At 44.1% G+C, this 25636-nt stretch overlaps 1 protein-coding gene and 1 non-coding gene across 2 annotated transcripts in view; one reads left to right on the top strand and one right to left on the bottom strand.

The window, feature by feature from the left end:
* The window catches only part of CRACDL (CRACD like), an 82215-nt gene that overhangs the window by 41293 nt on the left and 15286 nt on the right, over positions 1-25636 (bottom strand). The window lies entirely within an intron of this gene.
* On the top strand, positions 221-355 carry LOC126024846 (small nucleolar RNA SNORA51). The gene has a single exon (XR_007500944.1). It is a non-coding gene; the product is annotated as a small nucleolar RNA SNORA51 (small nucleolar RNA).

Consider the following 25636-nt stretch of genomic DNA (forward strand, 5'->3'; position numbering starts at 1 on the left):
GAAAGTGATTATGAGAGGAAAATATAGGCAGAACACTCTACGACATTAAAACTAAAGGATGAAACACTATTGATCAATAAAGTGAAAGCAAAAATAAACAAATGTACTACATTAAATTAAGTGGGGAGGAAGGAGACTTGGGATATTGGTGATGGAAATGTTGCACTGGTGAAGGATTATATATGTATATAAATCAAAAAAAAAAAAAAAGAAAAGATAAGGCCTCCCAATGCTTACCACAGGCTGTGTTCTTTACACTGACTGCATAGAAGAGGAGGGACAGTAAATGTTCCCCATATACACCTCAAACCAGGCCCTTTGCCTGGTCTGTATTGTTAATGGGGGGGGGACACAAAAAATTAAATTGAAAAGCTTCTGTACCTCAAAGAAAATGGTGACTAGCTCACGAAGACTACCCACAGAATGGGAGAAGCTATATATCCAATACCCATCTGATAAGGGTTTAATATCAAAGATATTAAAGACACTGGTAGAGCTCAGCAAGAATAAAAAAATCTAACCCCATCCAAAAAATGAGAGAATAAACAGACATTTCCTCAAAGAAGAACTACAAAAAGGCATATGAAAAAAAGCTCCACATCACTAATCATCAGGGAGATGCAAATCAAAACAACAATGAAGTACCATCTCACACAGTAGAGACAAAGAACAAGAACAACCAGTGCTTATATGGATACAGGGAGAAAGGAACTCTTATTCACTGCTGGTGGGAATGCTGTCTAGTCCAGCCTTTCTGGAAAACAATATGGAGATTCCTCAAAAAACTGGAAATTGAGTTCCCATATGATCCAACTATACCATTCCTAGGGAGATACCCTAGGAACACACACACATACACACACACAGACACACACACACACACACACACAAACCAACACAAAAACATCATCTGCACTCCTATGTTCATTGTGGCACTATTTACAATAGCGAGAATCTGGAAACAACTTAAGTGCCCGAGAACAGATGAGTGGCTAAAGGAACTGTGGTACATCTATACAATGAAATACTATGCAATGTTAATAGTTAAAGTTAATAGTTAAATAGTTATGCAGCTGTAAATAGGAAAGATTAAATCATGAAATTTGTTTATACATGGATGGATATGGAGAGCATTATACTGAGCGAAATAAGTCAGAGGGAGAGGGATAGACAAAGAATAATCTCACTTATTTATGGATATAAGAAAAATAAAAGTCAATGTGGTAATAATATCCCAGATAATAGAGAGAAGGGCCAGGAGTATCAGTTCATGGTAGGAAGCTTGCCACTAATAGTGGATCGGTGCAGTCAGGGCAGAGAAGAGGCCATGATGACATTGAGAGTTGGAAATGATCACTCAGACAATAACTGGGTGTGGAATGGAGATTAAAGTGATATGCATGGTATCCCTTCATCAACAATAGTGAAAACCATATTGTTTGTAAAGGGGAAAAAGGAAAAAAGGAAGAAAGAGAAAGTTTGGGGAGAACAAAATGCCTGACCCAGAAGCAGGCAGGATGGAGGGTGGCAGGAAAACCTAGGACATTGGTAGTGGAAAATGTTCATGGGTTAAGGGTAGTGTACATTGCAAGATTGAGACTCAATCATGAACAATTGTGTAATCAAGATGTTTCAATAAAAATAAATAGAGACAGTAAGTTTCACAAATATGACTATTAATGAACTCTCGCCCCTTCCATTTTTTTAAATTCTCTGTTCTCTTTCTATTTCTTAATAACTTTGTTTTTTTGTCATTCTGAAGCAAATGTATTATGATCAGTTATGTCAACAATGTGATACATTTTCTTTAAATAAATTATTTAAAATAAAAAGTATAAATTAAAAAAAGAAAAATAAATAAAATTGAAAAAAATCAGTGTTTATGAGCAAGAAAGGAGAACAAAGGTGGAGAAAGGAGTGGGGAGAACTTTCTGGTGGGGTACTAGCTTTGGGTCTTAAATGGCAGCAACAATTACACACAGACAGATGAGGTTAGGCTAAACTCCAAAAATTCCATAAAACTGTAAACCAATGGTAAGTCAAGGAAGAAAACAGCAGTTAAAAAGACAAAGTATAGGGCCGGAGCAGTGGCGCAGGGCATAAGGCCTTGCACACGCTAACCTAGGACGAACCGTAGTTTGATCCCCGGCATCCCATATGGTCCCCCAAGCCAGGGGTGATTTCTGAGCATATAGCCAGGAGTAACCCAAGTGTCACTGGGTGTGCCACCCCCAAAAAAAGACAAAGTATAAAGAACCCACACAGCAGGAGAAATATTACAAGTCATAAGGGGTTTGTGTAAAGAATATCAAAGGAATTCTTCAAACTAAAAATATGGGCCCGAGAAGTGGCAACTTAAGAGAGCACAGGCCTTGCATGTCCAAGTCCCCCAGTTCAATCTCCAGTGACCAGATGGCTCTGCAGTACCACCAGCTATGACCCAACAATAAAAAGGACAATAGTAAAAGGCCTCTGTTTGAAAATGAATACTAAGTAACATAACAGTTATAGTTTGCAATAGAAATAACAAATTATATTGTAAACCTAAAGCTAATATTTTGACTATGCCTCAATAAAAAAAACTGAGGATTTAAGCAGATATTAGCATAAAAAGGCATAGGAATGGTCAGTAGGAAAGTAAAAATGATGCTTGAGGGGCTGAAACAATAGCACAGCAGAGAGGGCACTGGCTTTGCACGCAGCTGATCGGGGTTCAATTCCAAGTATCCCATTCTCTGAGCCTGCCAGGAGTGATTTCTTTTCTTTCTTTCTTTTTTTAGTTTTGTTTTGTTTTGGGGCCACACCCATTGATGCTCAGGGGGTTACTCCTGGCTATGTGCTCAGAAATTGCTCCTGGCTTGGGGGGAGCATATGGGACACCGGGGGATCGAACCTCGGTCTGTCCTAGGCTAGCGCTTTGCAAGGCAGATGCCTTACCTCCAGCACCATTGCTCGGGCCCCACCAGGAGTGTTTTCTGAGCACAGGGCTAGGAGAAACCCCTTAGCACCACTGGGTGTGGCCAAAAGTAAAAAAAAAACAAAAAACAAAAAACAAAAAAAAACCCTCATGATTGAAACTACTGGGGAGTGGAATTAAGCTATCTGAAATATTACTTTACAGTAACTAGAATGAATGGCTGCAAGAAAAAGGACAGACAATAGCAAGTATTTACAAGTAGATGAAGATATAGGAATGTCACTCAATATTGATGGAAATCCAAAGCATGGCCACTTTGGGAAAAGTTTCTCCAAATTTTAAGCCTGAAGATATCTTATAGCCCAGCCATTCCTCTGCAGGTTGGAAGAGAAACACACATATGCCCACTGAATATTCTTGGAAGTGAGCTGAGTAGAAAGAACAAGAATTAGTTTCCTACAGAAACAATGACTGCAAAGAAAGAATTGAATGACCAAAATATTTTAGGTTCTGGTGTCCAGCTGAAGTTTTCCAATTCCCAGGGGGAAAGACATACATTATGACTGAATCTGACCACTCTCAGCTCTCTGCCTAGCATCTGCCCACCGCCTGCCCCCCAGCATTCAGACAGAACCAGGAAGCTGGTCCATATCCAGCTAAGTGAGCAAAAAGGATCCTGCTTCCCAAATAGTGGGGAATTATGTTGAGTGGGGCTTCTGAGGGCAGAATTACAGGTAAGACGTACGGTGCTCATGTTGTCCAACAAGCAACTGCTGAAATCCCCTCTCTGCCTAGCTGAAGTGACTACAAGGAGAATTAAATGTGGTGTTCCATCCCCCCATTCCCTTCACTTTTCTCTTTTTCCCCTTTTGGAACTAGACACTAAGAACTAGGTCATTTAAAGCAGCTTCATATGCAAAAAATAAATAAATAACTAGGAAGTCACTTCCCATGAACTTAGAACAGACCTGAGAAGCCCTTAACATTATCTCTTGGCCCAGCAAGATCCCAGACTATTAGGAAATAAACAAATACCATGGGGCTACCACATTCTTAATAAATCATAAATCATACAAATAAATAGGAAAGTGACCAAAGGAACAATAATAAACAAAATATTTCCCTCAAATAACTTGGTGATGGATCTACTAAATGTCTTCAAGATGCTCAAAGCCTAATGGGGACATTTTCTTTTTTTTTGTTTGTTTTTGTTTTTGTTTTTGATTTTGGGCCACCCCCGGCAGTGCTCAGGGATTACTCCTGGCTGTCTGCTCAGAAATAGCTCCTGGCAGGCACGGGGGACCATATGGGACACCGGGATTCGAACCAACCACCTTTGGTTCTGGATGGGCTGCTTGCAAGACAAAGGCCGCTATGCTATCTCTCCGGGTAATGGGGACATTTTCGAGCGATATAGTTCTTGCCTTGCATGTGGGAGGCCCTCAGTCTGATCCTTGCTTGGCACTGCTCAAAAAGACAAACCTAAAGGTAGAAATAAAGGTATAGAAAACCCTAAAAAAGAACCTTCAGCCCAGTATGCTGCAGCTTAAAAAGTATCATATATGAAACCAAATATTCACTAGAGCGATGCAAAGGTAGATTTCATCAAGTAGACAAAGGTATCAGAGAGCGTTACAAGGGAAAGATTTGAGTTAATAGGGCATAAGGTACTTATGGGACATCATCAGAAAACCAAGATATAAGTTGTGGAGTCCCAGAAGGAAAAGAGACAGAATATTTGGAGAAATAATTACCCTAATGAGATGAGTGTTTAATCATCTCCAGACAGGATAAACCCCAGAAACCCACAATGAACACCCAAGAACAAAGGGTGGAGCACCAAAGAGTCTCAACACAAAGCTAGGAAGCAACAAGAGAAAAACAATCTCATATACAATCATATTGTTAAGATGACTAGGCAGGCTTTTATCACAAGGAGTAGGAAAAAGGGTGGGAGGGCCGGAACAGTGGCTCAGTGATAGGGCGTTTGCTTTGCAAGTGACTGACCCAGGATGGACTGAGTCTGATATCCCGATGTCCCATATGGTCCCCCAAGCCAGGAGCAATTTCTTTTTTTTTTAATTTTTTATTTTTAATTATGAGAACAAAGATGCAAAGAGGACAAGGTAAAGTTACAGTGGAAGGACAATCACCCATAAACAGAATTCTCAGTAGTACCATTGCTGATATCTTAACTTTGAACTTTCAGCCAAAGAACATTAAGAAAAATAAAGCAGAACCCATGTACAATTACTTTGTCCCTCAAAGTAATTTTGTCCAAAGCCAGGAGCTATTTCTGAGCACATAGCTAGAAGTAACTCCTGAGCATCACCAGGTGAGGCCCAAAAACAAACAAACAAACAAATAAATAAATAAATAAATAAAGTTTAAAAAAGTGTAGGGAATGGGTCTAAGGGGGAAAAAAAGGTGGGGGTGGTGGAGGAATTCAACCAACAATCAAAAACTGTTCTTCAAAAGGAGATTTAAGAAAATTTTTTTTCACCCCAAATAAACAAAAATTGAGAGATTATCACTAACCCAACTTTACAAGAAATGTCCTGTAGGTAGAAATGAAAAACATGTTTTTGAAGCCATAAGAAGAAAATAAAATACACGGGCAGTTACAAAAATTGGAAACAATTAAAAACCATTGGGAATTAAAAGGCCATTGGGAAGGGCCTGATTCAGGAAGACCCCCAAGACGAAATGGCCTGTTCTGCAGAGGATACTTGAGAATGATGAGTCAGTTGGGCAGAACAGAGTGAGGAAGGTGACTGTCAAGGCAGAGAACAGCCAACTCAGAGAGCACAAGACCATCTCCTTGACAACTCCCTAGTGCTAAAATTCAAATTCAAACTCCGGGAATCTGAACCAGGCCACGAATGTGCCCTTTATCACCAGCTCTCCCAGGCACTTCATTTGGACATTTGGAGACATCTACCCTCTCTCTGTCTCTCTGTCTCTGTCTGTCTCTCCTATCTTTTCCTGTTTCTCTGCCTCTTCTCTCTTCCTGTCTTCCTGTCTCTGTCTCTCTTTCCTCTCTTTTTGCTTCTACTTTTCCTCGTCCTGGATTTTTTTACCCCCAACAGAGCAAGAGTCTAGACCTCAGGGTAAGTCAGAAGAATTTCCTTCCTTCCTTCCTTCCTTCCTTCCTTCCTTCCTTCCTTCCTTCCTTCCTTCCTTCCTTCCTTCCTTCCTTCCTTATTATTATTATTTTTTTGGTTTTTGGGTCACACCCGGCAGTGCTCAGGGATTATTCCTGGCTCCAGGCTCAGAAATTGCTCCTGGCAGGCACGGGGACCATATGGGATGCCAGGATTCGAACCGATGACCTCCTGCATGAAAGGTAAATGCCTTACCTCCATGCTATCTCTCCGGCCCCTCTTTCTTTTTTTTTAAGTCTCCCAAAAGCAAGACACACACACACACTCAAGCTTGGATCTGGAGTTTCCTGGACACTGGGTGGCTGAGAGGCTTTTGCTGTAAGCAAAGCAAGAGTTCAGCCTACTGAGCTCTCTCTCCAGTCTAAGTACTGTTGTTTATTTTTAAGATATTACTGGTAACTCCACTTTTAATAGTTTTCTCTATGATTTAAGAGACTAATACATTTTCTAAAAAACAGTCACTAGCTGAAGAACCTAGTGTGATTACAATTTTATAATTCAATATTTTCTCGTGTATTAAAACTTACAAGTTTGTGTTTTTGTTTATAAGATGTACAAAGGTGTTATTCTGGAACATCCACCACTGAAAGAAAAGAGGAAAAGAGATGTAAAGAAAGAGTTTGTATTACTGAACTTAAGCTGGTGTAAATTCAAATGAAAGTGTTTTAACTTTAGATGCTAATGGGATCCCCATGGTAACCACAAAGAAAATAGCTAAAGAAGATTCACAAAAAGGAAATGAAAAAGTAATGCAAATATTTCACTACAGAACCACTGAACAGAGAAGAGAGTGAGGCAGGAAATGAGAGCATACCGGGCATAAAGAACACGAATATCAAAATGACAGAAGTGATTTCCTCTTTATCAGTTAGCCTTAAAAGGACAGAACATTCAGCAATATGGAACAGCATGGAAGACAGCTGAGGTGGAATCAACCAATCACATGTACAAAGACGGTGTCTGGTTCTGCTGTTTAGAGCCAAATGGAGAGTCTATGGGAAGGCAGCTGCCCCCGTGGAGGGCAGTAGGGCAGTGATCAAAGGGCAGGGTCAGAGTTTTTGTTCAAGATGAAAATAGTTAAACTGGGGTGAACAGAGGCCATGCTCATGCAAGAAATGAATGTACTGAATCTCAATAAACTCTACACTTACAGCTAAGAGGGTAAACCTCAGTGTGTAGTATGCGACAATAAAAACCCAAGTGTACAGAGAACATTCCACCACAGCTCCGGCATTCACAGCCTTGTCATTTACGATCTTATCTATATTTACCTGGTTCTTTGAACCTGTTCCCCCTTTTTAGAGGTGAGGCTGCATATATTCTCTATATGCAATCATTTTTCTCTTCTTTTTTTGTGGGGGACAAAGACAGAAATAAACTGTGATTTAACTATTGTTCTTGAATGAGTCATACTGAGAACTGCATGTACTTTTTTTTTTTTTTTTTTTTTAGTAAAATAAGCTTCACATTACTGAGGCAAACAGAATGTGTAATACTTGCAAAGTTCCTGAGAAATCTCTGCTCAAAGATTGTGAGTGTCTACAGCTTCAGGATGTATCTGATTATCCTCCAGAGCAGAACTGACCACCCACCACATATACATATACATATAGGAGCTGAATTCACCCCCAGCTAATGAACTCTCCTTGAAGGTATCCAAGGAACCTGTCTTTGAAGCCCACCCTCAGCTGAGTATGTAAAAAACACTCCTCTCTCCACCTCTCAGGAAAGCAGAGACCAATGGATCATAAACAAAGGGCTGATACCAGAACATTTCTATACTGTCATGGAGCTCAGGGCAGAATAGGTGAGTGAAGGAACTGAGTGATTTTGGGAGTTCTCTAGCCTCTTATACTTTATGCTTATTTAATTAAAAAAAAATAAAAGAATATTGGGCTAGGCTAAGTCCTCCTGTTCTTGTTTCGGATATTAAACTTGAGGGCTGTCCTGGTGAGGATGAGATGCATACATCATTGTATGGTCTCAAAGTAGGAGCCCCTCTTGTAGAGGGAATGAGTGAGCAGTCAGCTGTAATACTGGGAAGAATCACTCCCTAGTAACAGTGAGAAGCAATAATCACTTCACCACAGCTCCCAGTCTCCAGGCATGATCGTATCTTAGAGCCAACTTCCTGTGAGCCCCAACAACAAAGGGGCTTGCAGCAGAAAAATCTTGGTGAGTGCCAGCCACACAGTGGAACAGCAAGAGCAGTCCCCACAGCAACAGGGATTGCAGCTTCCCCATTCACACAGGTGAGAAGCCAGGGAGGCCAAGATTTATGCAACTGCATAATCTCTCACTCACATAAACTTCCCTGAGAGCGCCCTGGCAGTGGGAGAGGCTGACAGTGACTTAGGAAAGAAGCACTTTGAAGTGATAAGGAACCATGCATGGTAAAGCAGTGTAAAGATCCACCTTGACTGTGGGTAAAGATAGTAAGCATGCAGATCCAATCGGGACTAATCCACTCTGAAATGGAGTTCAGAGGGAAAATGCTTGGGATGTTCAACAGCTCAAAGAAATAATGGGACATACTGCTGATAAAAATACCGTACAGGAAAACATAAATGAAGAAAACCCAAACAGAAATGGCACAATTGAGAAACTTGGTAGATGAAATGAAAAAGTCACTGGAAGGCCAAGAGAAACAGCTGCTGAGGACAGAGTCAGTGAGCTGGAAGATGAGTTGCATAACACTTCCATACACCAGAAGAAGTTGGAAAAGAGCTTTAAAATGAACTTAAAGTGAGCTTTAGATGAACAGAAGATGAACAAAACCCTCAAAATAAGTGAACAGACAACAACAGATCTTTGGGATAAATTTAACAGGAATAACATACGAATAATTGGGATACAGAAGGCCAGGAAGAAAACCCCTATGAAGAAGTAACAGAATAGACATCATTGAGGAGAAGTTCCCAGAGCTTAAGAGTACAGGCACCCACTATCGAATAAAGTCCTCAGATTCAAACACCAGAACACTTGAGATACGCAGGTCTGGAAGAGAATGGCATCTGGAGAATAATTCACACGCACATGCATAAAGGGAGAAATAGATTTTCAGGAGTTCCCACAAGTTTGCCCTTTACTCCTAAGAAGCATCATGCTCTGTGTGGTCCAGAAGCACAAAAGAGTGACTTCCTCCCAATCTGCATTTAACCTGATATTTAATCTGAGGGAAAATGACCACACCTGGAGTTGGGACCAAGTGGTCTCAACACCAATTCAAGGTGCTACATTAAAAGCTGATTCCAGGGGCCAGAGCGGTGGCTTAAGGCATAAGGTGTCTGCCTTGCACACACTAACCTTGGATGGACTGCAAGTTCGATCTCCCGGCACCCTATATGGTCCCCCAAGCCATGAGCAATTTCTGAGAACATAGTCAGGAGTAACCCCTGATCATCACCAGGTGTGATGCCCAAAATGCAAAAAAACAAAAAAAAAAATCTGATTCCAACCAATGAGTAACAAGGTGTATACTGAGTGATATAGAAACAGATCAATCCCAGTAATCCCACAAACCACATACTGGATGCCTGAAGAGTACTAGCTAAAAGAGGCCCAAATAAAAGCACCCCAAGGTACATTCTAGTCACAATAATGAAATCATAGATAGAGATAGAATACTGAAAGCAAGACCAAAAAGGAAAATTTACATACAAATCCATACATCCTTAAGATTTACAGTAGATTTATCATAAGCAACCCTCCAGTCCAGGAGGCAGTGATAGGATACAGGGAAAACTTTTCATCAAAGTTTATAGACATGCTCTTTTCCACTGGCCTCCATGTGGACATCATGGCCATTAGAACCATACAGAACTGGAGGTCAATCGATTTTGAGAGTAAAGATACTTAGGAGAGATCCCAGCTCCAGACAATGAGTTCTCAGTCTTACGTTCCCCATCAAACATGGGGGGATTATGATGAGTCCCTTAGTTTACCGCTCCCTGCCTTTCCACAAGCTTGTGCTTGTTCATCCACCAATTGTGAACTCACCAGATGTAGGAATGTGCATTTTTCATGTTTTTGGACTTGGTGAAATTCTTTTTTTATCCTTAAAATTATTATTATTATTATTATTATTATTATTATTATTATTATCATTATTATTATTGTGTTTTGGGTCATATCCAGCAGCGCTCAGGGGTTACTCCTGGCTCTACGCTCAGAAATCACTTCTGGCAGGCTCAGGGGACCATATGGGATGCCGAGATTCAAACCGCAGTCCTTCTGCATGTAAGACAAACCCCCTACCTCCATGCTATCTCTCCGGCCCCAATCCTTGAAATTCTTGTGTCTGGATCACATCTGCATCCATTCTCTGGGATGCCAGGTCTTGCAGGATCTTGTAGTTGGCCTTGTGCAAGGCAAATGTTCTCCTCGCTGTACAATCCTTCTGGCTCCTCAGGACAGACTATTGGGATGAGTGATAAACCTGACTAGCCTAGGCTTACCAAACCCAAGGGCAGCCTTCACCACACAACATCACACAACCCACACTTATTTCCAAGGAGCCCTTCCTCATTAGGAACTCTCGTCAGAATGCTCAAGAAAAGACTTTCTCAAAGAGTGAGTCTGATTTCAACCATTTGATGGGATCCTCTGACAAGGTGCTCCTGCGTGATTCAGACGTGGGAGCTGGTTGGCTCTGACAGAAATAGCTTCCTGTTCCCTAACTGGGAAGATGTCGCATTTGGAGAGGAAGAACATGGAGGCTGTGTGAGCATCTATTCGTCCTATTATGTGGAGTCATTTGATATTATAATTGTTTTCAGCCTCTCTGTATTTTAGAACCCGAGAAAGCGAGGCAAAGCCCTATTTTCTGAATTGTTTCCGAGAGGGCAGGCATCCCACGGTGATGTCTCATGCCTTTCAGCACTTTGGGGCATTTACATTATTCCAGGGTCCTAACTGGCTGTGTCAGATGGAGCCTTTGAGGACATCACCCAAGAACATGATTTTCTGAGTAGCATAGACATGAGCTGGTGGGCAGCAGCTGACACAGGCGAGTGGCAGGCCGGAGTCTGCAGATCTCGAGCTGCTCTGAGGACATTTCTTAGCTGTCCCTCCTGACACAGGAAAGTCCTTTCAACCCCCAGAGTTTCTAGCATGAATAGGAACTGGATATTGTCAAATGCTTTCTCTGCATCTACTGCTAGGATCATAGAATGCACATTTGTTTTCCCTTGCATTGAGTTGATGTACTACACTGATTCTCTCGTGTGTATTAACCCATCCTTGTAGCTCTAAGATGAATCCTACTTAGATTCATTCACAGTGCTTTTGTGACCTTTCTTTTTGGGTGGGGTTCACACCTGGCAGTGCTCAGGGGTGACTCCTGGCCCTGAGCTCAGAAATCACTACTGGCGGTGCTTGGGGGACGCTATGGGATGCCAGAGGTTGAACCTGGGTCAGCTATGTGCAAGGCAAACACCCTCCCTGCTGTGACATCACTCTGGCCCTGCATTATCTTGAAATATTATTGAATTTAGTTCCTTGAAATTTCTTCAAGGCTCTCGATGTCTGTGCTCAGCAGGATACTGGTGTGTAACTTTCCTTTTCTCCACACAGAGAGACTCCCCACATATCCTGGGGCCCTGATTCTCCCATGAGGTGGACTATAACATTACAAGGACATGATCGGGTGGTCTGTGTTCCTGGGACGAGAAGCACCAGGAGGGGCATTTGGGAAAGAGCTGAGCTGCTCCGGGTGGCACTCTGAGCCCCTGCATGAACAAAGCCTTGGGGTGGCCAGAGGCTGGCAGGGGTAGAGGATACACAGGTCCCTAAATTCACAGCAACACAATAATGCAGCCCCCTGCTAGCCCCCAGATGGCTGGTGCAGGGCAGAATGACAGAGGTTTCCTGCAACAGCACCATTTCTTTTTTCTTTTTTTTTTTTTTCTTTTTTTTGGGGCCACACCCGGTAACGCTCAGGGATTACTCCTGGCTATGTGCTCAGAAGTTGCTCCTGGCTTGGGGGACCATATGGGACACCGGGGGATCGAACCTCGGTCTGTCCAAGGCTAGCGCAGGCAAGGCAGGCACCTTACCTTTAGCGCCACCGCCCGGCCCCAACAGCACCATTTCTGCTACCCAAAAACAAGCACCAAGGTCCAGCATCCAGCTCCAAATGCTTCTGGCCCTCTGTGGGACTCCCTGGAGAAATGCACCATGGACTGAAACCTTCTGCTGGCCACAGGTGGCAGGAAGCAGGACAGTGGAGCTGAGTGACAGGGATGTCCATCCACACAGCTGGGCAGGATCAGTGTGATCAATGGATGGGAAGGGACATGATCTTGCACCAGGACAGGGGCCTGGAGTCCACCAGGAGTGCAGGGGTGACAAATATCTATAAATCTAAACCCAAAAGCCAGAGACGCAGAGGGCAGGAGACACAAACTCCAATTACCACTGGAAAAGGGGCTCGTGCAGAAAGAGCCCAGGACAGTGGCTGTGGGGTTGGTGCTAAACATCGCAGTACTCTGATCTTAGTCATGACTGACAAGCTTTAAAACAACATCTAGGGGCTGGAGCAATAGCACAGAGGGTAAGGCATTTGCCTTGCGTGCAGCCGACCAGGGTTCAGTCCCCGGCATCCTCTATGGTCCCCCAAGCCTGCCAGGAGCGGTTTCTGAGCTCAGAGCCAGGAGTAACCCCTGATTGCCACCAGGTATGGCACAAAAACAAACAAAAAAAAACCCACGAATGTGTAGGGCTGCAGAGGTAGTCCAGTGGATTGGCAATTGCCTGGCACAGATTAGTGAGTTAGACCCAGGCTAAGCAAAAGCCTGCCAGCAGTTGTGTCTGCACTGGAGTCTGTGGTCATGCACAGGCCCTGCCTCCCTCCCTCCCTCTCAGCTCTCTGGAGCGAGCGCAATGATGTCATGCCCAAGAGAAGGAAGAACCAGCCCGGCTGCGGCTCACCGCTCAGTTGGCAGCTCCCAGGATGCGCACATGGCTGCGCCCCCGCCACCTCTGCACCAGTCCTGCTCTGGCTGAGCTGCCCCCAGCTCCCTGGGGTTTGGAAATAGAGCCACCCCCGGGGAGTACAGCAGGGTGCAGGGAGGCAGGAAGGAGCACTCTGTCCCCTTGGAGACACGGCCAGCAGAGGGCGTGAGGGGAGCCAGAGCTGGGACCCCGTGTCCATGGAGAGGCAAATGGCCAATGCGCCAGGTACAGACAGACACATTGAAGAGTTCCTGGAGTGGCAGCAAATGCTGGCACTGCCAAGTGACTCAGGCAGCAGGAAGCATGTGGAGCACAAGGGCAGGCAAGGCCCAGGGACGAGTAGATCTTTCCTGACCTCCTGCATAGGCTTGTGAGAAGCGAGGAGGGGGGTGAGAGGGGACCAAACCCACTGTCTCCAGTGGCAGCAGCATGTCCTGGCCCTGCCACACAACCCCACTTGGTCACAACCTGACCCTCCTTGTCAGACTCTCCAGATGGGGCTGTCCTGGGCCCTCCAGGAGTGAAGCCTGGCACCGTGCCCTCCCACACCCAAGGCAGAGGCACCAGGGCTGGCTTGGCCATGCATGAAGACAAGAGAGCGTGGGGTGCTCGAGTGAGGAATAAAGGTCTCTAGAGTTGGTCAGAGGGGAAAATACTTTGTTTGCCCGTGAGAGCATGCGGCAGTCCAGCTCGCTGAGTCCACCCCAACAGCAATCAGGCATGGCATGATCTGAATAGCCATGAACCCACTGATCTCAGGATAAACGGGATAAATCTTGATTTCCATTACCCTGTACCTAGAAGGTTTCTACTGTGGGTCCATTCATGCTATTTTTTTCTCCCTTGTTTAGCCAGGGGATTGGGAATTATCAGAAGCCCAATGAAAAATAAATGCCTAGCGTCCTTTCAACAATTAAATATAAATTTTATCCAGATCGACAATGACTCAACTGTGCAAATGGCAAATAAACTGAATTTGCTCTGAGGAAAAGGGGGGCACTATGGAAAATGCTTGAAGCCCTCTAAGGGAGGCAGCCCTGAGTATTAAGCTCGGAGGATAACACTGCCCTCTCCTCCATGTGGGCAATATATTTGGTGCTGGATTGATTCTCACATGTGTCCGTGGCATGAAGATGCCTTTACTTCTGCCAGGGCTTCTTAAATTGGCTCCATGTGCAACTTCTTTGGGTCAAATAAAAAGCCACACAGGTGAGTGCTGCCAGAGCCAGCTTGGAGGTATGATGCTGCTGCTTCGGGATTGATTTCTGGCCAATGCATAGTCAGGAACATTTCCCTTTTGCCAAATAGTCTGTGGCCTCCACATTCAATGACATAACTTAGAGCCATTGTCTAAGAAGCCAGACTCAGCTCAAGCACAAGAGCTGCAATGAAGGAAGGTGGAATGGGTAGGAAATAGGAAATAAAACTGGGGTCCATCTTCACTAGAAGAGGCAAGAAACACTTAGCTGAGGGCAAAGAGCATCTGACCTCTGGGACTCAGTTCATGTACCTGCCCAGGGTGATGAAACGCCCCTTCGCCCACTTCATGCCTAGCAGTTGCTAAGCCAACACGGGAGTGGGAGGTGGACTTTGGCGTGAAGAGCAGTTTGTGTACGGTCAGTGACTGCACTGAACAGTCTCTCTGAGGGAGCCAACAACAGCCGAGAAGCACAGAGATGCTGCCTCTGGAAGGTTTGCACATCAGAACAAAATCACCACAAAACTAGTATTGACAGAGTGGAGCGAGGCTTTTGAAAATGAACTCAGCAGAGCAGTATGAGAAAGACTGACCATAACTGGAACATGGTCCAAAGAAGCTGATTTCAGAGCCAGCAAAAATGGATTCTTCATTTCCATCACCATTTTTCCCAGGTGACAGAACTGAACTGGGCCAGACCCAGCCTGCATACCTCAAACCAGACCATGATGGTGGCAAATAGTGAGAGTGATTTAAAACCCTTTTCATAATAAAAACAAAAGCTTGTGGCTTTAACAATTGTGAGAATAAGAAATTGAAAAACAATGGCAACAAGACTTTCCCTCATAAAGGTAATAATGAAAAAACTGGCCATAAATGAAGAAATCAATTTGATGGAATTCTGGAGACATATCATGGGCTTGCAATGCTCTAGGGAGCATATACACTAACTTACTTGGTCTCAACTCCTTGCTCTTGGGCTCCATGATGACTCTCAAAATCAACAGCTTCACAGTTCAAAATATGTTGACTCTTATTTCTCTCTCTCTACAGTTCCACATGATTAAGTCAGTGGATCACTGGAGAAGAAGCTGCAGATCAGGCCAAATCAAGTAAAATATTATCAAGTCAAGTATTGAAAATCAAGAATGAAAGAGGTATAGATATAGAAGCTTCAGAAATTAAAAAACGATAACAAATAAAAAGAGGATGGAAAGAACAATTGTGTGCTAACAGCATAGACATCCTAGAGGAGATGGGCCTGTTTCTAAGGGATAGACTCAAGAAGAAAAGAAATGACCCATGATAATGAAAGAGCTTGAAAATGAGGAATGTCAAAATCTTCCACAGAAAGCCCCAGGTTCACCATGAACCCTACCAATGTTTAAAACATCCTACTTATAGATTCATGCTTTATTCTGGAGGTAATGAAAATGTTCTGGAATTACAGATAATGAAGGTTCACAATGTGTTTTGATATAAGTAAATTATATCCCAACTAAGTTGGAAAAGAGTGGGAGAGAACCCCCACAGAAAAGGCAATCTAAATAAAAAAAAAATGCAATGATTCCTGATGTATTGTTGGGTTTTTTTCTTACTTGGTAAAGCTGAACTTTATTTGAAGACCTGGGCATGAACCATTCTTTTATTTATTTTATTTGTTTATTTTTTTAATCTTCAAAGAAGGTGACTTTGAGGCTGGGAAGGCAGCCTCAAGGGCTGTAGTACAGGAGAGCAGTGACTCCAGGTCAGATGAGACAAGGTCTCTCTCCTCTTGCACCTATCACCTTGCCCTCATTGGCAATGGGAGACCCAGGCTTGTGCTCTAACCAGCATCACACATGATGGCAACACCCCTTCCCTCACACAGAGCCATCCAAAAGGCAGGGCTAGTGTTTCGGTGTGACCCAACTCCCACTGGATCCATTGTTGTTGGCTCTGAGATGTCCCAGATGTATCCTTCCATGATCCATTTTTCCCCTCAGTGCCCTTAATGCCAGGTACCAGTGACAAAATACCAGGCCAACACAGTGACAAGGGCAGTGCCAGGAGAGAACAACAAGGCACTCAGCAAATTCTGTGTGTGGCCAGGCACCATGGGGCTAGAAGTGGGTGTGAACATGGAATGGGGCATTCTGCAAAGGCCTGGGGTAGACCTGAATGGAACTTGTTCATGACCCTGAGGGCATAGGAAGCTCGAATGTTGGGGAGTGGCCAAGGAGCCAGGAAGGGATGGGGATGACCCTTCGAGGACTGCTGAGTGGACAGAATTTGAAGACAATGCTGAATCAAGGAAGGCTAGGAATATAGGACAAAGATGGGTATATTTCCATATGTGGGTGACTATGTGGGGAGTGGAGTCCCCACAGTGTGAGCAATAAGCATCCCAGGAAGGAGTCAGTCAACAGGTGATAGAGAGAGCTGATCCTAAATTATATAACACTTATAGAAAGAAACACGAGTAGCCAGAAAAATTCACCCACACTGGAGCCTTATAGACATAGGCCAGGGCTCAGCACTGGGACACCCTTGCACAAGACACTTAAGAGACCCAGAGGGCAACTCCCTGTGTGCTGCGACAACTGTCTACTGAGTGACATTCGGGACGCAGGGGTGGCCCCAACTAGGGAGTTAGAAATAGGCATGTATCAGCCAGGCAAAAGCTGAACTGAACCTCTGGATGACTGATGGTCAAACCCAGGCACTGCACAGCCTTCTGGAGTATTTTTTTTAAATTGTCTTGCAGTTATCCTTACTAGTTTAGAGGGCACAGCTCCCTTTGTTTTGGGTACATGAATATGCTCACAGAACCATCACTATAGCCAGGATACAGAACAATCCCATCATCTCCCCAAAATTCCTCCCCCATGACACTCCGCCACCCTCAACCCCTGGCCCTCATTCAACCCTGCTCCATCACTGTCACTGAGGAGGACCTGTCATCTCGAGAATGTCACAGAAATGGAATGGTACAGTCCCTTTGGAGACTGACTCCTTTCACTGAACGTTATGTCTCTGAGCCTCACCCAAGCTGTTGCAGGCATCACTAGTTTGTTCCTTGTACCCTTCTGGCACTAAATGTAAAACACTGACAGCATGACCGATGTATATGTTCTTTGTCCCTTTTTTGTTTTTATTGACTGCATTTTCTCCTCTGTGGATGCCAAAAAAAATCATCTCTCTTTGAGGCTTGCCCTGAGAGCAGCAAACTAAAGGGACTATATGGACCATGCAAAACATCAGCAATTGAGGCTGAACTTAGATAGGCAATACCTCGACACATCAGAGGAGTTGCCTACTGGAACTTTCCCTCCCATCCCTCAAATTGGGAGATCACGTAATCCCATAAAAAAGAAAAAATACATCTGAATTCTTAACAGACCAAACTTGGGAGATAGGTTCGAGCCTCCATTAATATCTTCTTTCAGCATCTCACAAAGAAAGGGAAGCAAGAAGGCCAGACTCACAACAGATTTAGCTATTTGGAGATTGAAGCTAGGGCCTAACTCTTGAGCTCCATCACCAAAGTTACATGCCCTCTTGGTTTGGGGACATAGTGTGTTTGTGGAGTGTTAGTGTAGTTGGGGTCTAAGGAGTCTTAAGGGGGCACAGGATTCTTCCAGTTCCAGGAAAACTGAATTGTCACTTCTCTCTGAATTTCAACCTCTTATATGCAAAAATGAGTGTTTTTTTAATTTTATTTAATATTTTTGTTTTTACTTTGAGTTCACATCCAATGATGTGCAAGGCTTCCTCCTTGCTAGCTCTGCGTTCAGAGATCACAGAACTCTGTGCTTGTTCCAGAGCAAGGGGGAGATATTAAATGTTCCATAGTTTAGAATGATTTTTGGCTGTGAGATTCAGGAAGATAATCTTTTACAAATTGTAGAATTTCCCTTTTATTCTGACTTTGTTAAAAGTTCTTAATCATAAACAGAATGCAAGCTTTAACTAAGAGACCAACCTTGGGGCTGGAGAACTAGCACAGTGATAGGACATTTGCCTTGCATGCAGCTGACCCCAGAAGGACAGTGGTTCAAATCCAGCATCCCATATGGTTCCCCATGCCTGCCAGAAACAAATTCTGAGCACAGAGTCAGGAGTAATCACTGAGTGTCACCAGGTGTGACCCAAAATCAAAAAATAAATAAATAAATAACAAGAAGAAGAACCAACTTTGCATTCCTTCATCATGAGGTATTGATCTTTCTAGAACCACCATATTCTACAGAATATGCTAGTGCTTGATTGGTTGGTTGCTTGGTTGCTTGCCTTGTTGTTGTTTTTGCTGTTGATTGGTTGGTTTGTTATCCTTATGTTCATGAAGAATACGGATCTATAATTTTTTTGTTTAAAAATAATGTTGGTGACATAAAGAAATTTGGTGTTTCATTTTTCTCTCCTCTATAAAAGTGTTTAGTATTATGTATTATTAACATCTTCTTAAAATTTTTTTAGATTCAACCATTTGGTCCTATAGTTTTCTTTGTAGGAAATGTCCTGTTTGCAACTTTGTTGTTGTTGTTTTTAAATAAAATTTAGGAATTTAATTAACATCTTCACTTTCTTCTGGTGTCAGTTTTGTTCCTTTCAAGAAGTTTGTCGATTTATCCTAATTCATTGACTATATTAAAATACAGTTATTCTTAACACTCCATTTTTACCCTTTAGTGGCTATACAATATGTATAGAGAGAGAGAGGAGGGGAATCTATTCCATTTTATTTTCTCTTTAATAGATCAGTCTTCTGTATGTGTTTTTATTTTTAGTGATGCCAGAATCAAACCCAGGGCTTTAGACATGCAAGGAAAATGCTCTACAACTGAGCTATATCTTTGTCCCCATTTTGTTCATCCTTTTTTCTATTGCTTTTCTATATTATTTCACTTACCTTCTTCTCTTCTTGTCACTTTATTTTTATACCTATTATAAGCTGCACAAAACTATTATTTTTGCTTAAATAAATCAATTGACTTTTAAAGATATTGAGAAATGAGGAAACAATTTTTCTGTATTTATCCAGTTTTTGCCAATTTCAAAACCACTATATGGATACATATTCTGTGGGATATTCTTTCAGGGTGAAATCATTATTTTTTAATAATTTTTATATTGCAGGTCTTCTATGAAAATATTTTCTCAACTTTTGCCAATTTGAAAATTTCTTTCACATTTATTTTACAAAGATTTATTTTCTACCCTTTGTCTTCTGGTCTGCATGGTTTTTTCCTTTGCTTTCTTTCCTTTGGCTGCTCTAATATTTTCATCTTTTCTTTCAGCAATTTAATTTTGGTATGCCTCAGTGTGATTCTCTTTGGTTTTACCTTGTTTAGAATTCTTTGAGATTCTGCAATCTATAGATTGATATTTTATTAACAAATTTGAGATAATGTCCTCAAATATTTTTCTTCTCAGACTTCTCTACCTCTCTGTTCTACAGAACAGAGCAAGTATGCTCATTATCTATCACATGTCCCTAGGATCTACTCAGCTTTTCACTCCTGCCTCAACACAATTCTACTGATCTGTCTTCAAGGTCACTGGCATTTTTTTCTACACTGCCTGCACCGCTATTAGACATACACTGTAAATTTTTCATTTCTAAATTCTTTATTTATTTGCTTCTAAATTTTTCATTTCTCTGCTAAAATTACTATTTTCTCACTATATTTGTAGCTCATGACCTCCTTCTCTTTTGATGTTGACTTAATGAGTTTTCCTTATATGCTGAATATTGCAGATAATAATTTGTTCAAATCAAGTAAAATTCTATTCTAGCAGGTGGTTGACTAGCATGTACTCTTTGTTTTAATGAGGTTGTTTCAAATGTTGTTACATGGGATTCAGAGTCGTCCTTCACCAAGCCAACTCCTAAAAGCCTTTTAATAGCCTTGGGTGTCCAGTAAGCCCCCTGACTGTGGAACTTTCTAGTCTCCCGTAACATGAGATCTCCAGAGTTTCAATAGACACAGCTTCTTATGGGCTGGAAACAGTACAAAGGTTATGGTGCTTGCCTTGCATGTGGCTGACTCAGGTTCAGTACAATACCCTTTTTAGTCCCTAGAGAGCACTAGAAGTGATCCCTGAACAGAGATAGGAATAACACCAAAGCACAACTGGAAATGGCCCCCAAACAAAAAGAATAAATGCAATTTAATAATATGCAGGACAGTGATTTCTAATGGCCAGTCATGGACACTGCTGGTCTAACAAGGCAAAAACTATTGTTTTGGTGGACTCTTCGAAGATTCCCACAGTTGCTTTTCAACTGAGAATCTTCCTCTATAATTCTCTGCCCAACAAATCTCTGCTGCCTCAGCACCTCTGTTTCCCTGGGCTTCTCTCTTAGTGTTACCCTAAGCCTTAACTGTAGGGTAATCCCCAAAAAGTCATGAGTCAGCAGCCACTTGAAGGAACCTTCCCATTTCTAAAGACAGCTACATCACCTTCTTAGACAGCACTGTGATGGCTCAGGGTGGGAGGGTTGACCAGTGTCTAGGACTAGCCAGGGAGGGATCAGAAGTCTGTTCACTAACAGATGGCTGTGGCGGTATGTGGAAGAGCCAGAAAATGACCCACCTCCCATAAGACCACGTTAGAAAGTCTGGCACAGCTCTCCTCCAGCAGAAAATGCCAATGTTTTGACCCCCAATGTATACATATGCATTGCTGGCAAACTTTCAGGCATGAAAGATGAAAGGTGAGAGGTGAAAGGTGAAAGGTTAGAAGAGGTGCCCCATTCATCAAGCCAAGGGAACAACAGCTGGTTCTCACTGCTGACATCAGGTTGAAACATTCTGAGGGGGAAATCATCTTCCTGACAAAGTCCAGTCAGGGATGGCGGGGCCTGGCACTCCCCACCCAAACTCCAATTCATGGACTCACTTGTCCCACACAGAACCCAAAGGCTCTGAGAGCACTCTCAAGTACTGGATTACTTCTAGAATATTCCAAACCCTCAGCCCTGGAGCAGAAAAGGGCCACATGAACTCCTATTCCATTCCAGGGGTCATATCTTACCTCCAATAAGAAGGATGTTCCTAGCAACCATCTCTCCCCGAGCACTGGAAATGGGGGCAGCCCTGCTTCCTGATCACTCAACCAGAAATCTCACTGCCTGAGGACTTTCATCAGGCAGACGGTATGCATATACCCATAAGATCCTGTCTGCCCAGATAAAAACACAAATTCAAACTCAACCTACACTGAGCTATCAGGAAGATAAAGACCTGCCCAGGTGGTGCCCGCCCCTCCCTGGTACAAGCTGCCACTTGTTCTGGACAACAGAATCTGGCTCAGGTTTCCAAGGAGGCTCCAGTTCCAGTGACCTTCCCCCGTGTCTCCATTGGCAAAAGAACAAACACTCAATCTGCAATAAGTCGGGCCCAGCCTTCCCCTGTTCTGCAAGTCTGTGTGCAGAGAAAGTGGCTTCATTTGCACCTCACCTGTTCGCTCTAGGCCCAAAGAAAGCCTCAACATACTGTATCCACCTGATGAGATTATCCTAAAAGCAACACACACACACACACACACACACACACACACACACACACAAATAGCTCATTCCCCAGAACCCACATTTCCCCATCCACATTCTGAATAAATCACAGATGTGAGATCAAAGTGTTCTAGATCTAGAGCCAGAGAGTGAGCTCAGTGGCAGGGTTTGAACCCCAGCATTCCATAAGGTCCTTTGAGCCCATCATGATTGACCCCTGAGCAGAGTTAGGAATAAGCTCTGAACATTGCTGAATGTGGTCCAACAACAGTAAATAAATAAACAAATAAATAACAAAATGCTTTTGATTTAGTCACACAGTGAATCAGCAGTTCAGAATCTGCCCCTCAGAAGCACCTGACACTCTTCTGTTCTAGAGCGATGCTTCCATGTTCCTTCTGGTGTTTGCTTTGGCTCCCCGGGCTGTTCCAGGAGCACTTGCTATTCATGAAACACTTTTCCTTATTTGGTTCCAATTTCTCCTGATTTACATGTCACAGCTGTGGGGTGGAATTGCCTGGCTGTGAAGAAGAAGGTGAGCAGGAGGAGGGAAAAAAAAAACTACCCAGCATCTGAGAGAGCCACGAGACAATGAATTAGACCCACAGTCCATTGCAGATCTACAGTGTTGGCACAGAATCTGGGCCCAGGCCACTCACTGTCAGGGGCCACAGATCAGGGAATCTGTAAGTGCACAGGAACTAGGTGGCCTGGCAGGAACACAGGACCAAACACTGGCTACTGACAAAGTGGAATGATTCCCTCCTTCCTGCACATTCCAGCACCAGCCTGAGGGTCCAAAGAAACCTTGCATCAAGCACCCAGGTGATCATACATCTTAGACCACCTGACCAGCTGCTGTCTCTCTCCCCTGCTCCCTCTCACCAGAAGAATCCTGTTCTAAGGGACCTGCAAGCTCACAGGGCCTGTCTCCAAGTTCGAGGCCTATCAACAGGCATGGCAGAGGGCCAGGGCCCTGCTAAAGAGATCAACTGCAGGAGCCGTGGGCCCCCAGCTGCGCTCTGGAAGGGCAACTGTTTCTGCAAGGAGGAAACAGCTATGTCCTGCCAGCTTCTCTGCCCTAACAGCACCGTGAACAACGCCAGGCGCCACCTCCTCTCCGTACCCTGCTGTGCCTGCCACCCTACGGGCATCACCACCCTCCAGCCCCCACATAATCCTCCTGCTGGAAGCAGAGCCCAGCCATGAGGGGAAGGGAAGCCCACAGAGTCTCAGGAGACATCCCACACCTCTGAAAACAGCAACTGCAGCATTTTTCCTGGAATGTACTTGGAGAACTTTCTGGTACCCACCTTGCTGACAATGACCATGGTGCCTGGTTTAAATGTGCCCCTGCCCCTTCCCACTGCCAGAATATGGGCTTTAGAGGCCCAAGGCTAGAGACTGGCAGAGATACTGGCCAGGAATTGTACCCACTGGGGTCTGTTTCCATGGAAGTCTCTATGCCCAGGGTCAGTGCCCTAAGGAAAAGAAGGCACTGCCAGCTCAAATCAAGGTTGAACAGAACCATTTCTCAGTGCAAAGGGCAGGTAAGACTCAGGTACTAAAGAGCTTGCTGGGCTGAGAATTTGAACAGCAAGAACCCTCTTACCCTCCCCCCCAAAATTTAGCACAGATTTCTCCAAGCTCCTACCGCTGTTGAAATCGGGAAGATGCACATACAGAAGCATGTGCTGATGTCCCCTGCTCAGAGATGTGGTAAAGCATTACCAAAGATGCTGCAGACAGTATCAACCTTGATGGCTCTCTGAAAATATTTCCCCCAATATAATTCATCCTACAATTAACCTACTGCACATGGTCTCCATCTGCTTCCATATCCTAATGCAGGTAAAGAATCTGTCTCATCTGTATCCCACTGGGTGGTCATGCCACACCCCTGGCTGGTGCCTGGTAGAATAATCTATCCATGGGGACAGGAGAAAGCAGGAGAGTGTGGATGCTGGACAGGGACAGGGCAGGGGTATAGAATAGTGATGCTCATAGACTGCTGCTCAGGCCTCACTCTGGCCTCAACGGCCTGAGCAGGGCACAGGTTACATCTCCTTCACTGCAGCAAATCATGGCACTGATCAAGGGGGCTTTGCTAACAGTCAAGAGACCCACCCACTATAAAAGTGCCCAGATCCTGGCCAAATGGAAAGTTCTAGGGGGACATGGTCAATGCCTGAGTCCAGCATTTGCATCAGGTTCTGGTCAGTTGTTCAGGAACACAGCAGGCCAGTGCAGTTCCTGCGCCATGTCTTCTGAAATGCTTCTGAACCCGCATCACCCAAACATGGGTGAACCAGGGATTGGAATCTTGCTTGTTTGCCTTTTTCCCTATAAATCTGATTGCCCAATACTAGTTCGAATATCATCATAACAGTTTGTCTATAAATTCACCTGGATCAATAAAGTGAATACTCCTAAATAGAAGAAACTTTTTCCCAATTCCCTTCTAAAGAAGATAAACTTTTTTAGAATTTCTGATGCCAACATGTGCTCTGGGTTCCTTCTGATGGTCTTACTGCTACTCTATCAACACTTTCACATTTTTAATCCACGTGCTCCACTGACCATTCTGTGGCCTACACTTCCTGAGCACAACTTGAAAAGCATTTCCTGAGCCTCCCCGCAAAAGAAAATAAAATGGGGACCGGAGCAATAGCATCACAGGTAGGACATTTGCCTTGCATGTGGCTGACCCGGGTTCAATACCCAGCATTCCATAGAGTCCCCTGAGCCTGCCAGGAGTGATTTCTGCATGCAGAGCCAGGAGTAACCTTTGAGCACTGCCAGATGTGGCCAAAAAATGAACCAAAAAATAATTTAAGAAAATAGAAAACAAAATGGATTTAAGACCAAAGAATATAATCAGAAGTAAGGAAGATAATATTAGAACACTTTAGAAGCTAATTCATTACATAATGCCATAAGACTAAACAATTACCTTTCTAATAATATATCTCCTTTAAATAGAGCTGGCCACTCTCTGTTGGCCAGGCACGAGGCTTGGGGTCTTGTCAGTCCATTCCCCCAGCTTGGGCGCCTGAACCCAAATGGTATCTCAAAGCCAGACCAGGACCTTCTCATCTGAAATGACCAGTTGGGCCTCAAAACTACCCACCCATGCCCCACAAGCCTTCAGACCTCCTGCTCTTCCCTGTGGTCTTGCTCCTGGGCCTGAGCCCAGCCCACCTCTCTGTGGGCCCAGCTTTGTGAAGGTAACAGCAGAAGCCTGTCCTGGGAAGCCCAACTTCTGACACTGGGGCTTTGAAGAAAATATGCACAAGTGTAACAGGCCATCCTGATGTTCCACCCACCGGCCTCAGGGGTATGCCCTGCCACACTGCCCCTTTGTCATGCTGGTAGGCACAGGACAGAGAGATAAGCTGCTGACCAGCACAGGACAGAGGAACAGGCAGGGAAGAAGGGACAACAGCTTCTGCAATGGCAGAGGTGGGCCTGACCCGCCTCTCTAGCCATGCCCACCTGACTCCCTTGTGCCCAGGGAACATGGGTCACCTGGCACATGGCAGTACCTCTGACCATGCTCTGCCACAATGGAAAATGTGCCAGGCACAAAGTCGAATCTCTCTCTCTCTCTCTCTCTCTCTCTCTCTCTCTCTCTCTCTCTCTCTCTCTCTCTCTCTCTCTCTCTCTCTCTCTCTCTCTCACACACACACACACACACACACACACACAGCTCCAGCCACTGCCTCCTGGCTCCCCTCCCTGCCACTGCCCTGCTGAAACACCGCTGAGCTAACTCTGGGCTTCCTGCCATCCGCAAGCCCACACAGCACATGTTCTGACTCATTCCTCAGGCACCCAGAAGCAGGGCCCAGGGAGGGGCCGCCAGCACCCCAAAACACTGTCCGCCCAGCACCACCCGAGGCATC

This window comes from Suncus etruscus, chromosome 12 (assembly GCF_024139225.1).
Source record: "Suncus etruscus isolate mSunEtr1 chromosome 12, mSunEtr1.pri.cur, whole genome shotgun sequence".
In the NCBI taxonomy this organism is placed as follows: domain Eukaryota; kingdom Metazoa; phylum Chordata; class Mammalia; order Eulipotyphla; family Soricidae; genus Suncus; species Suncus etruscus.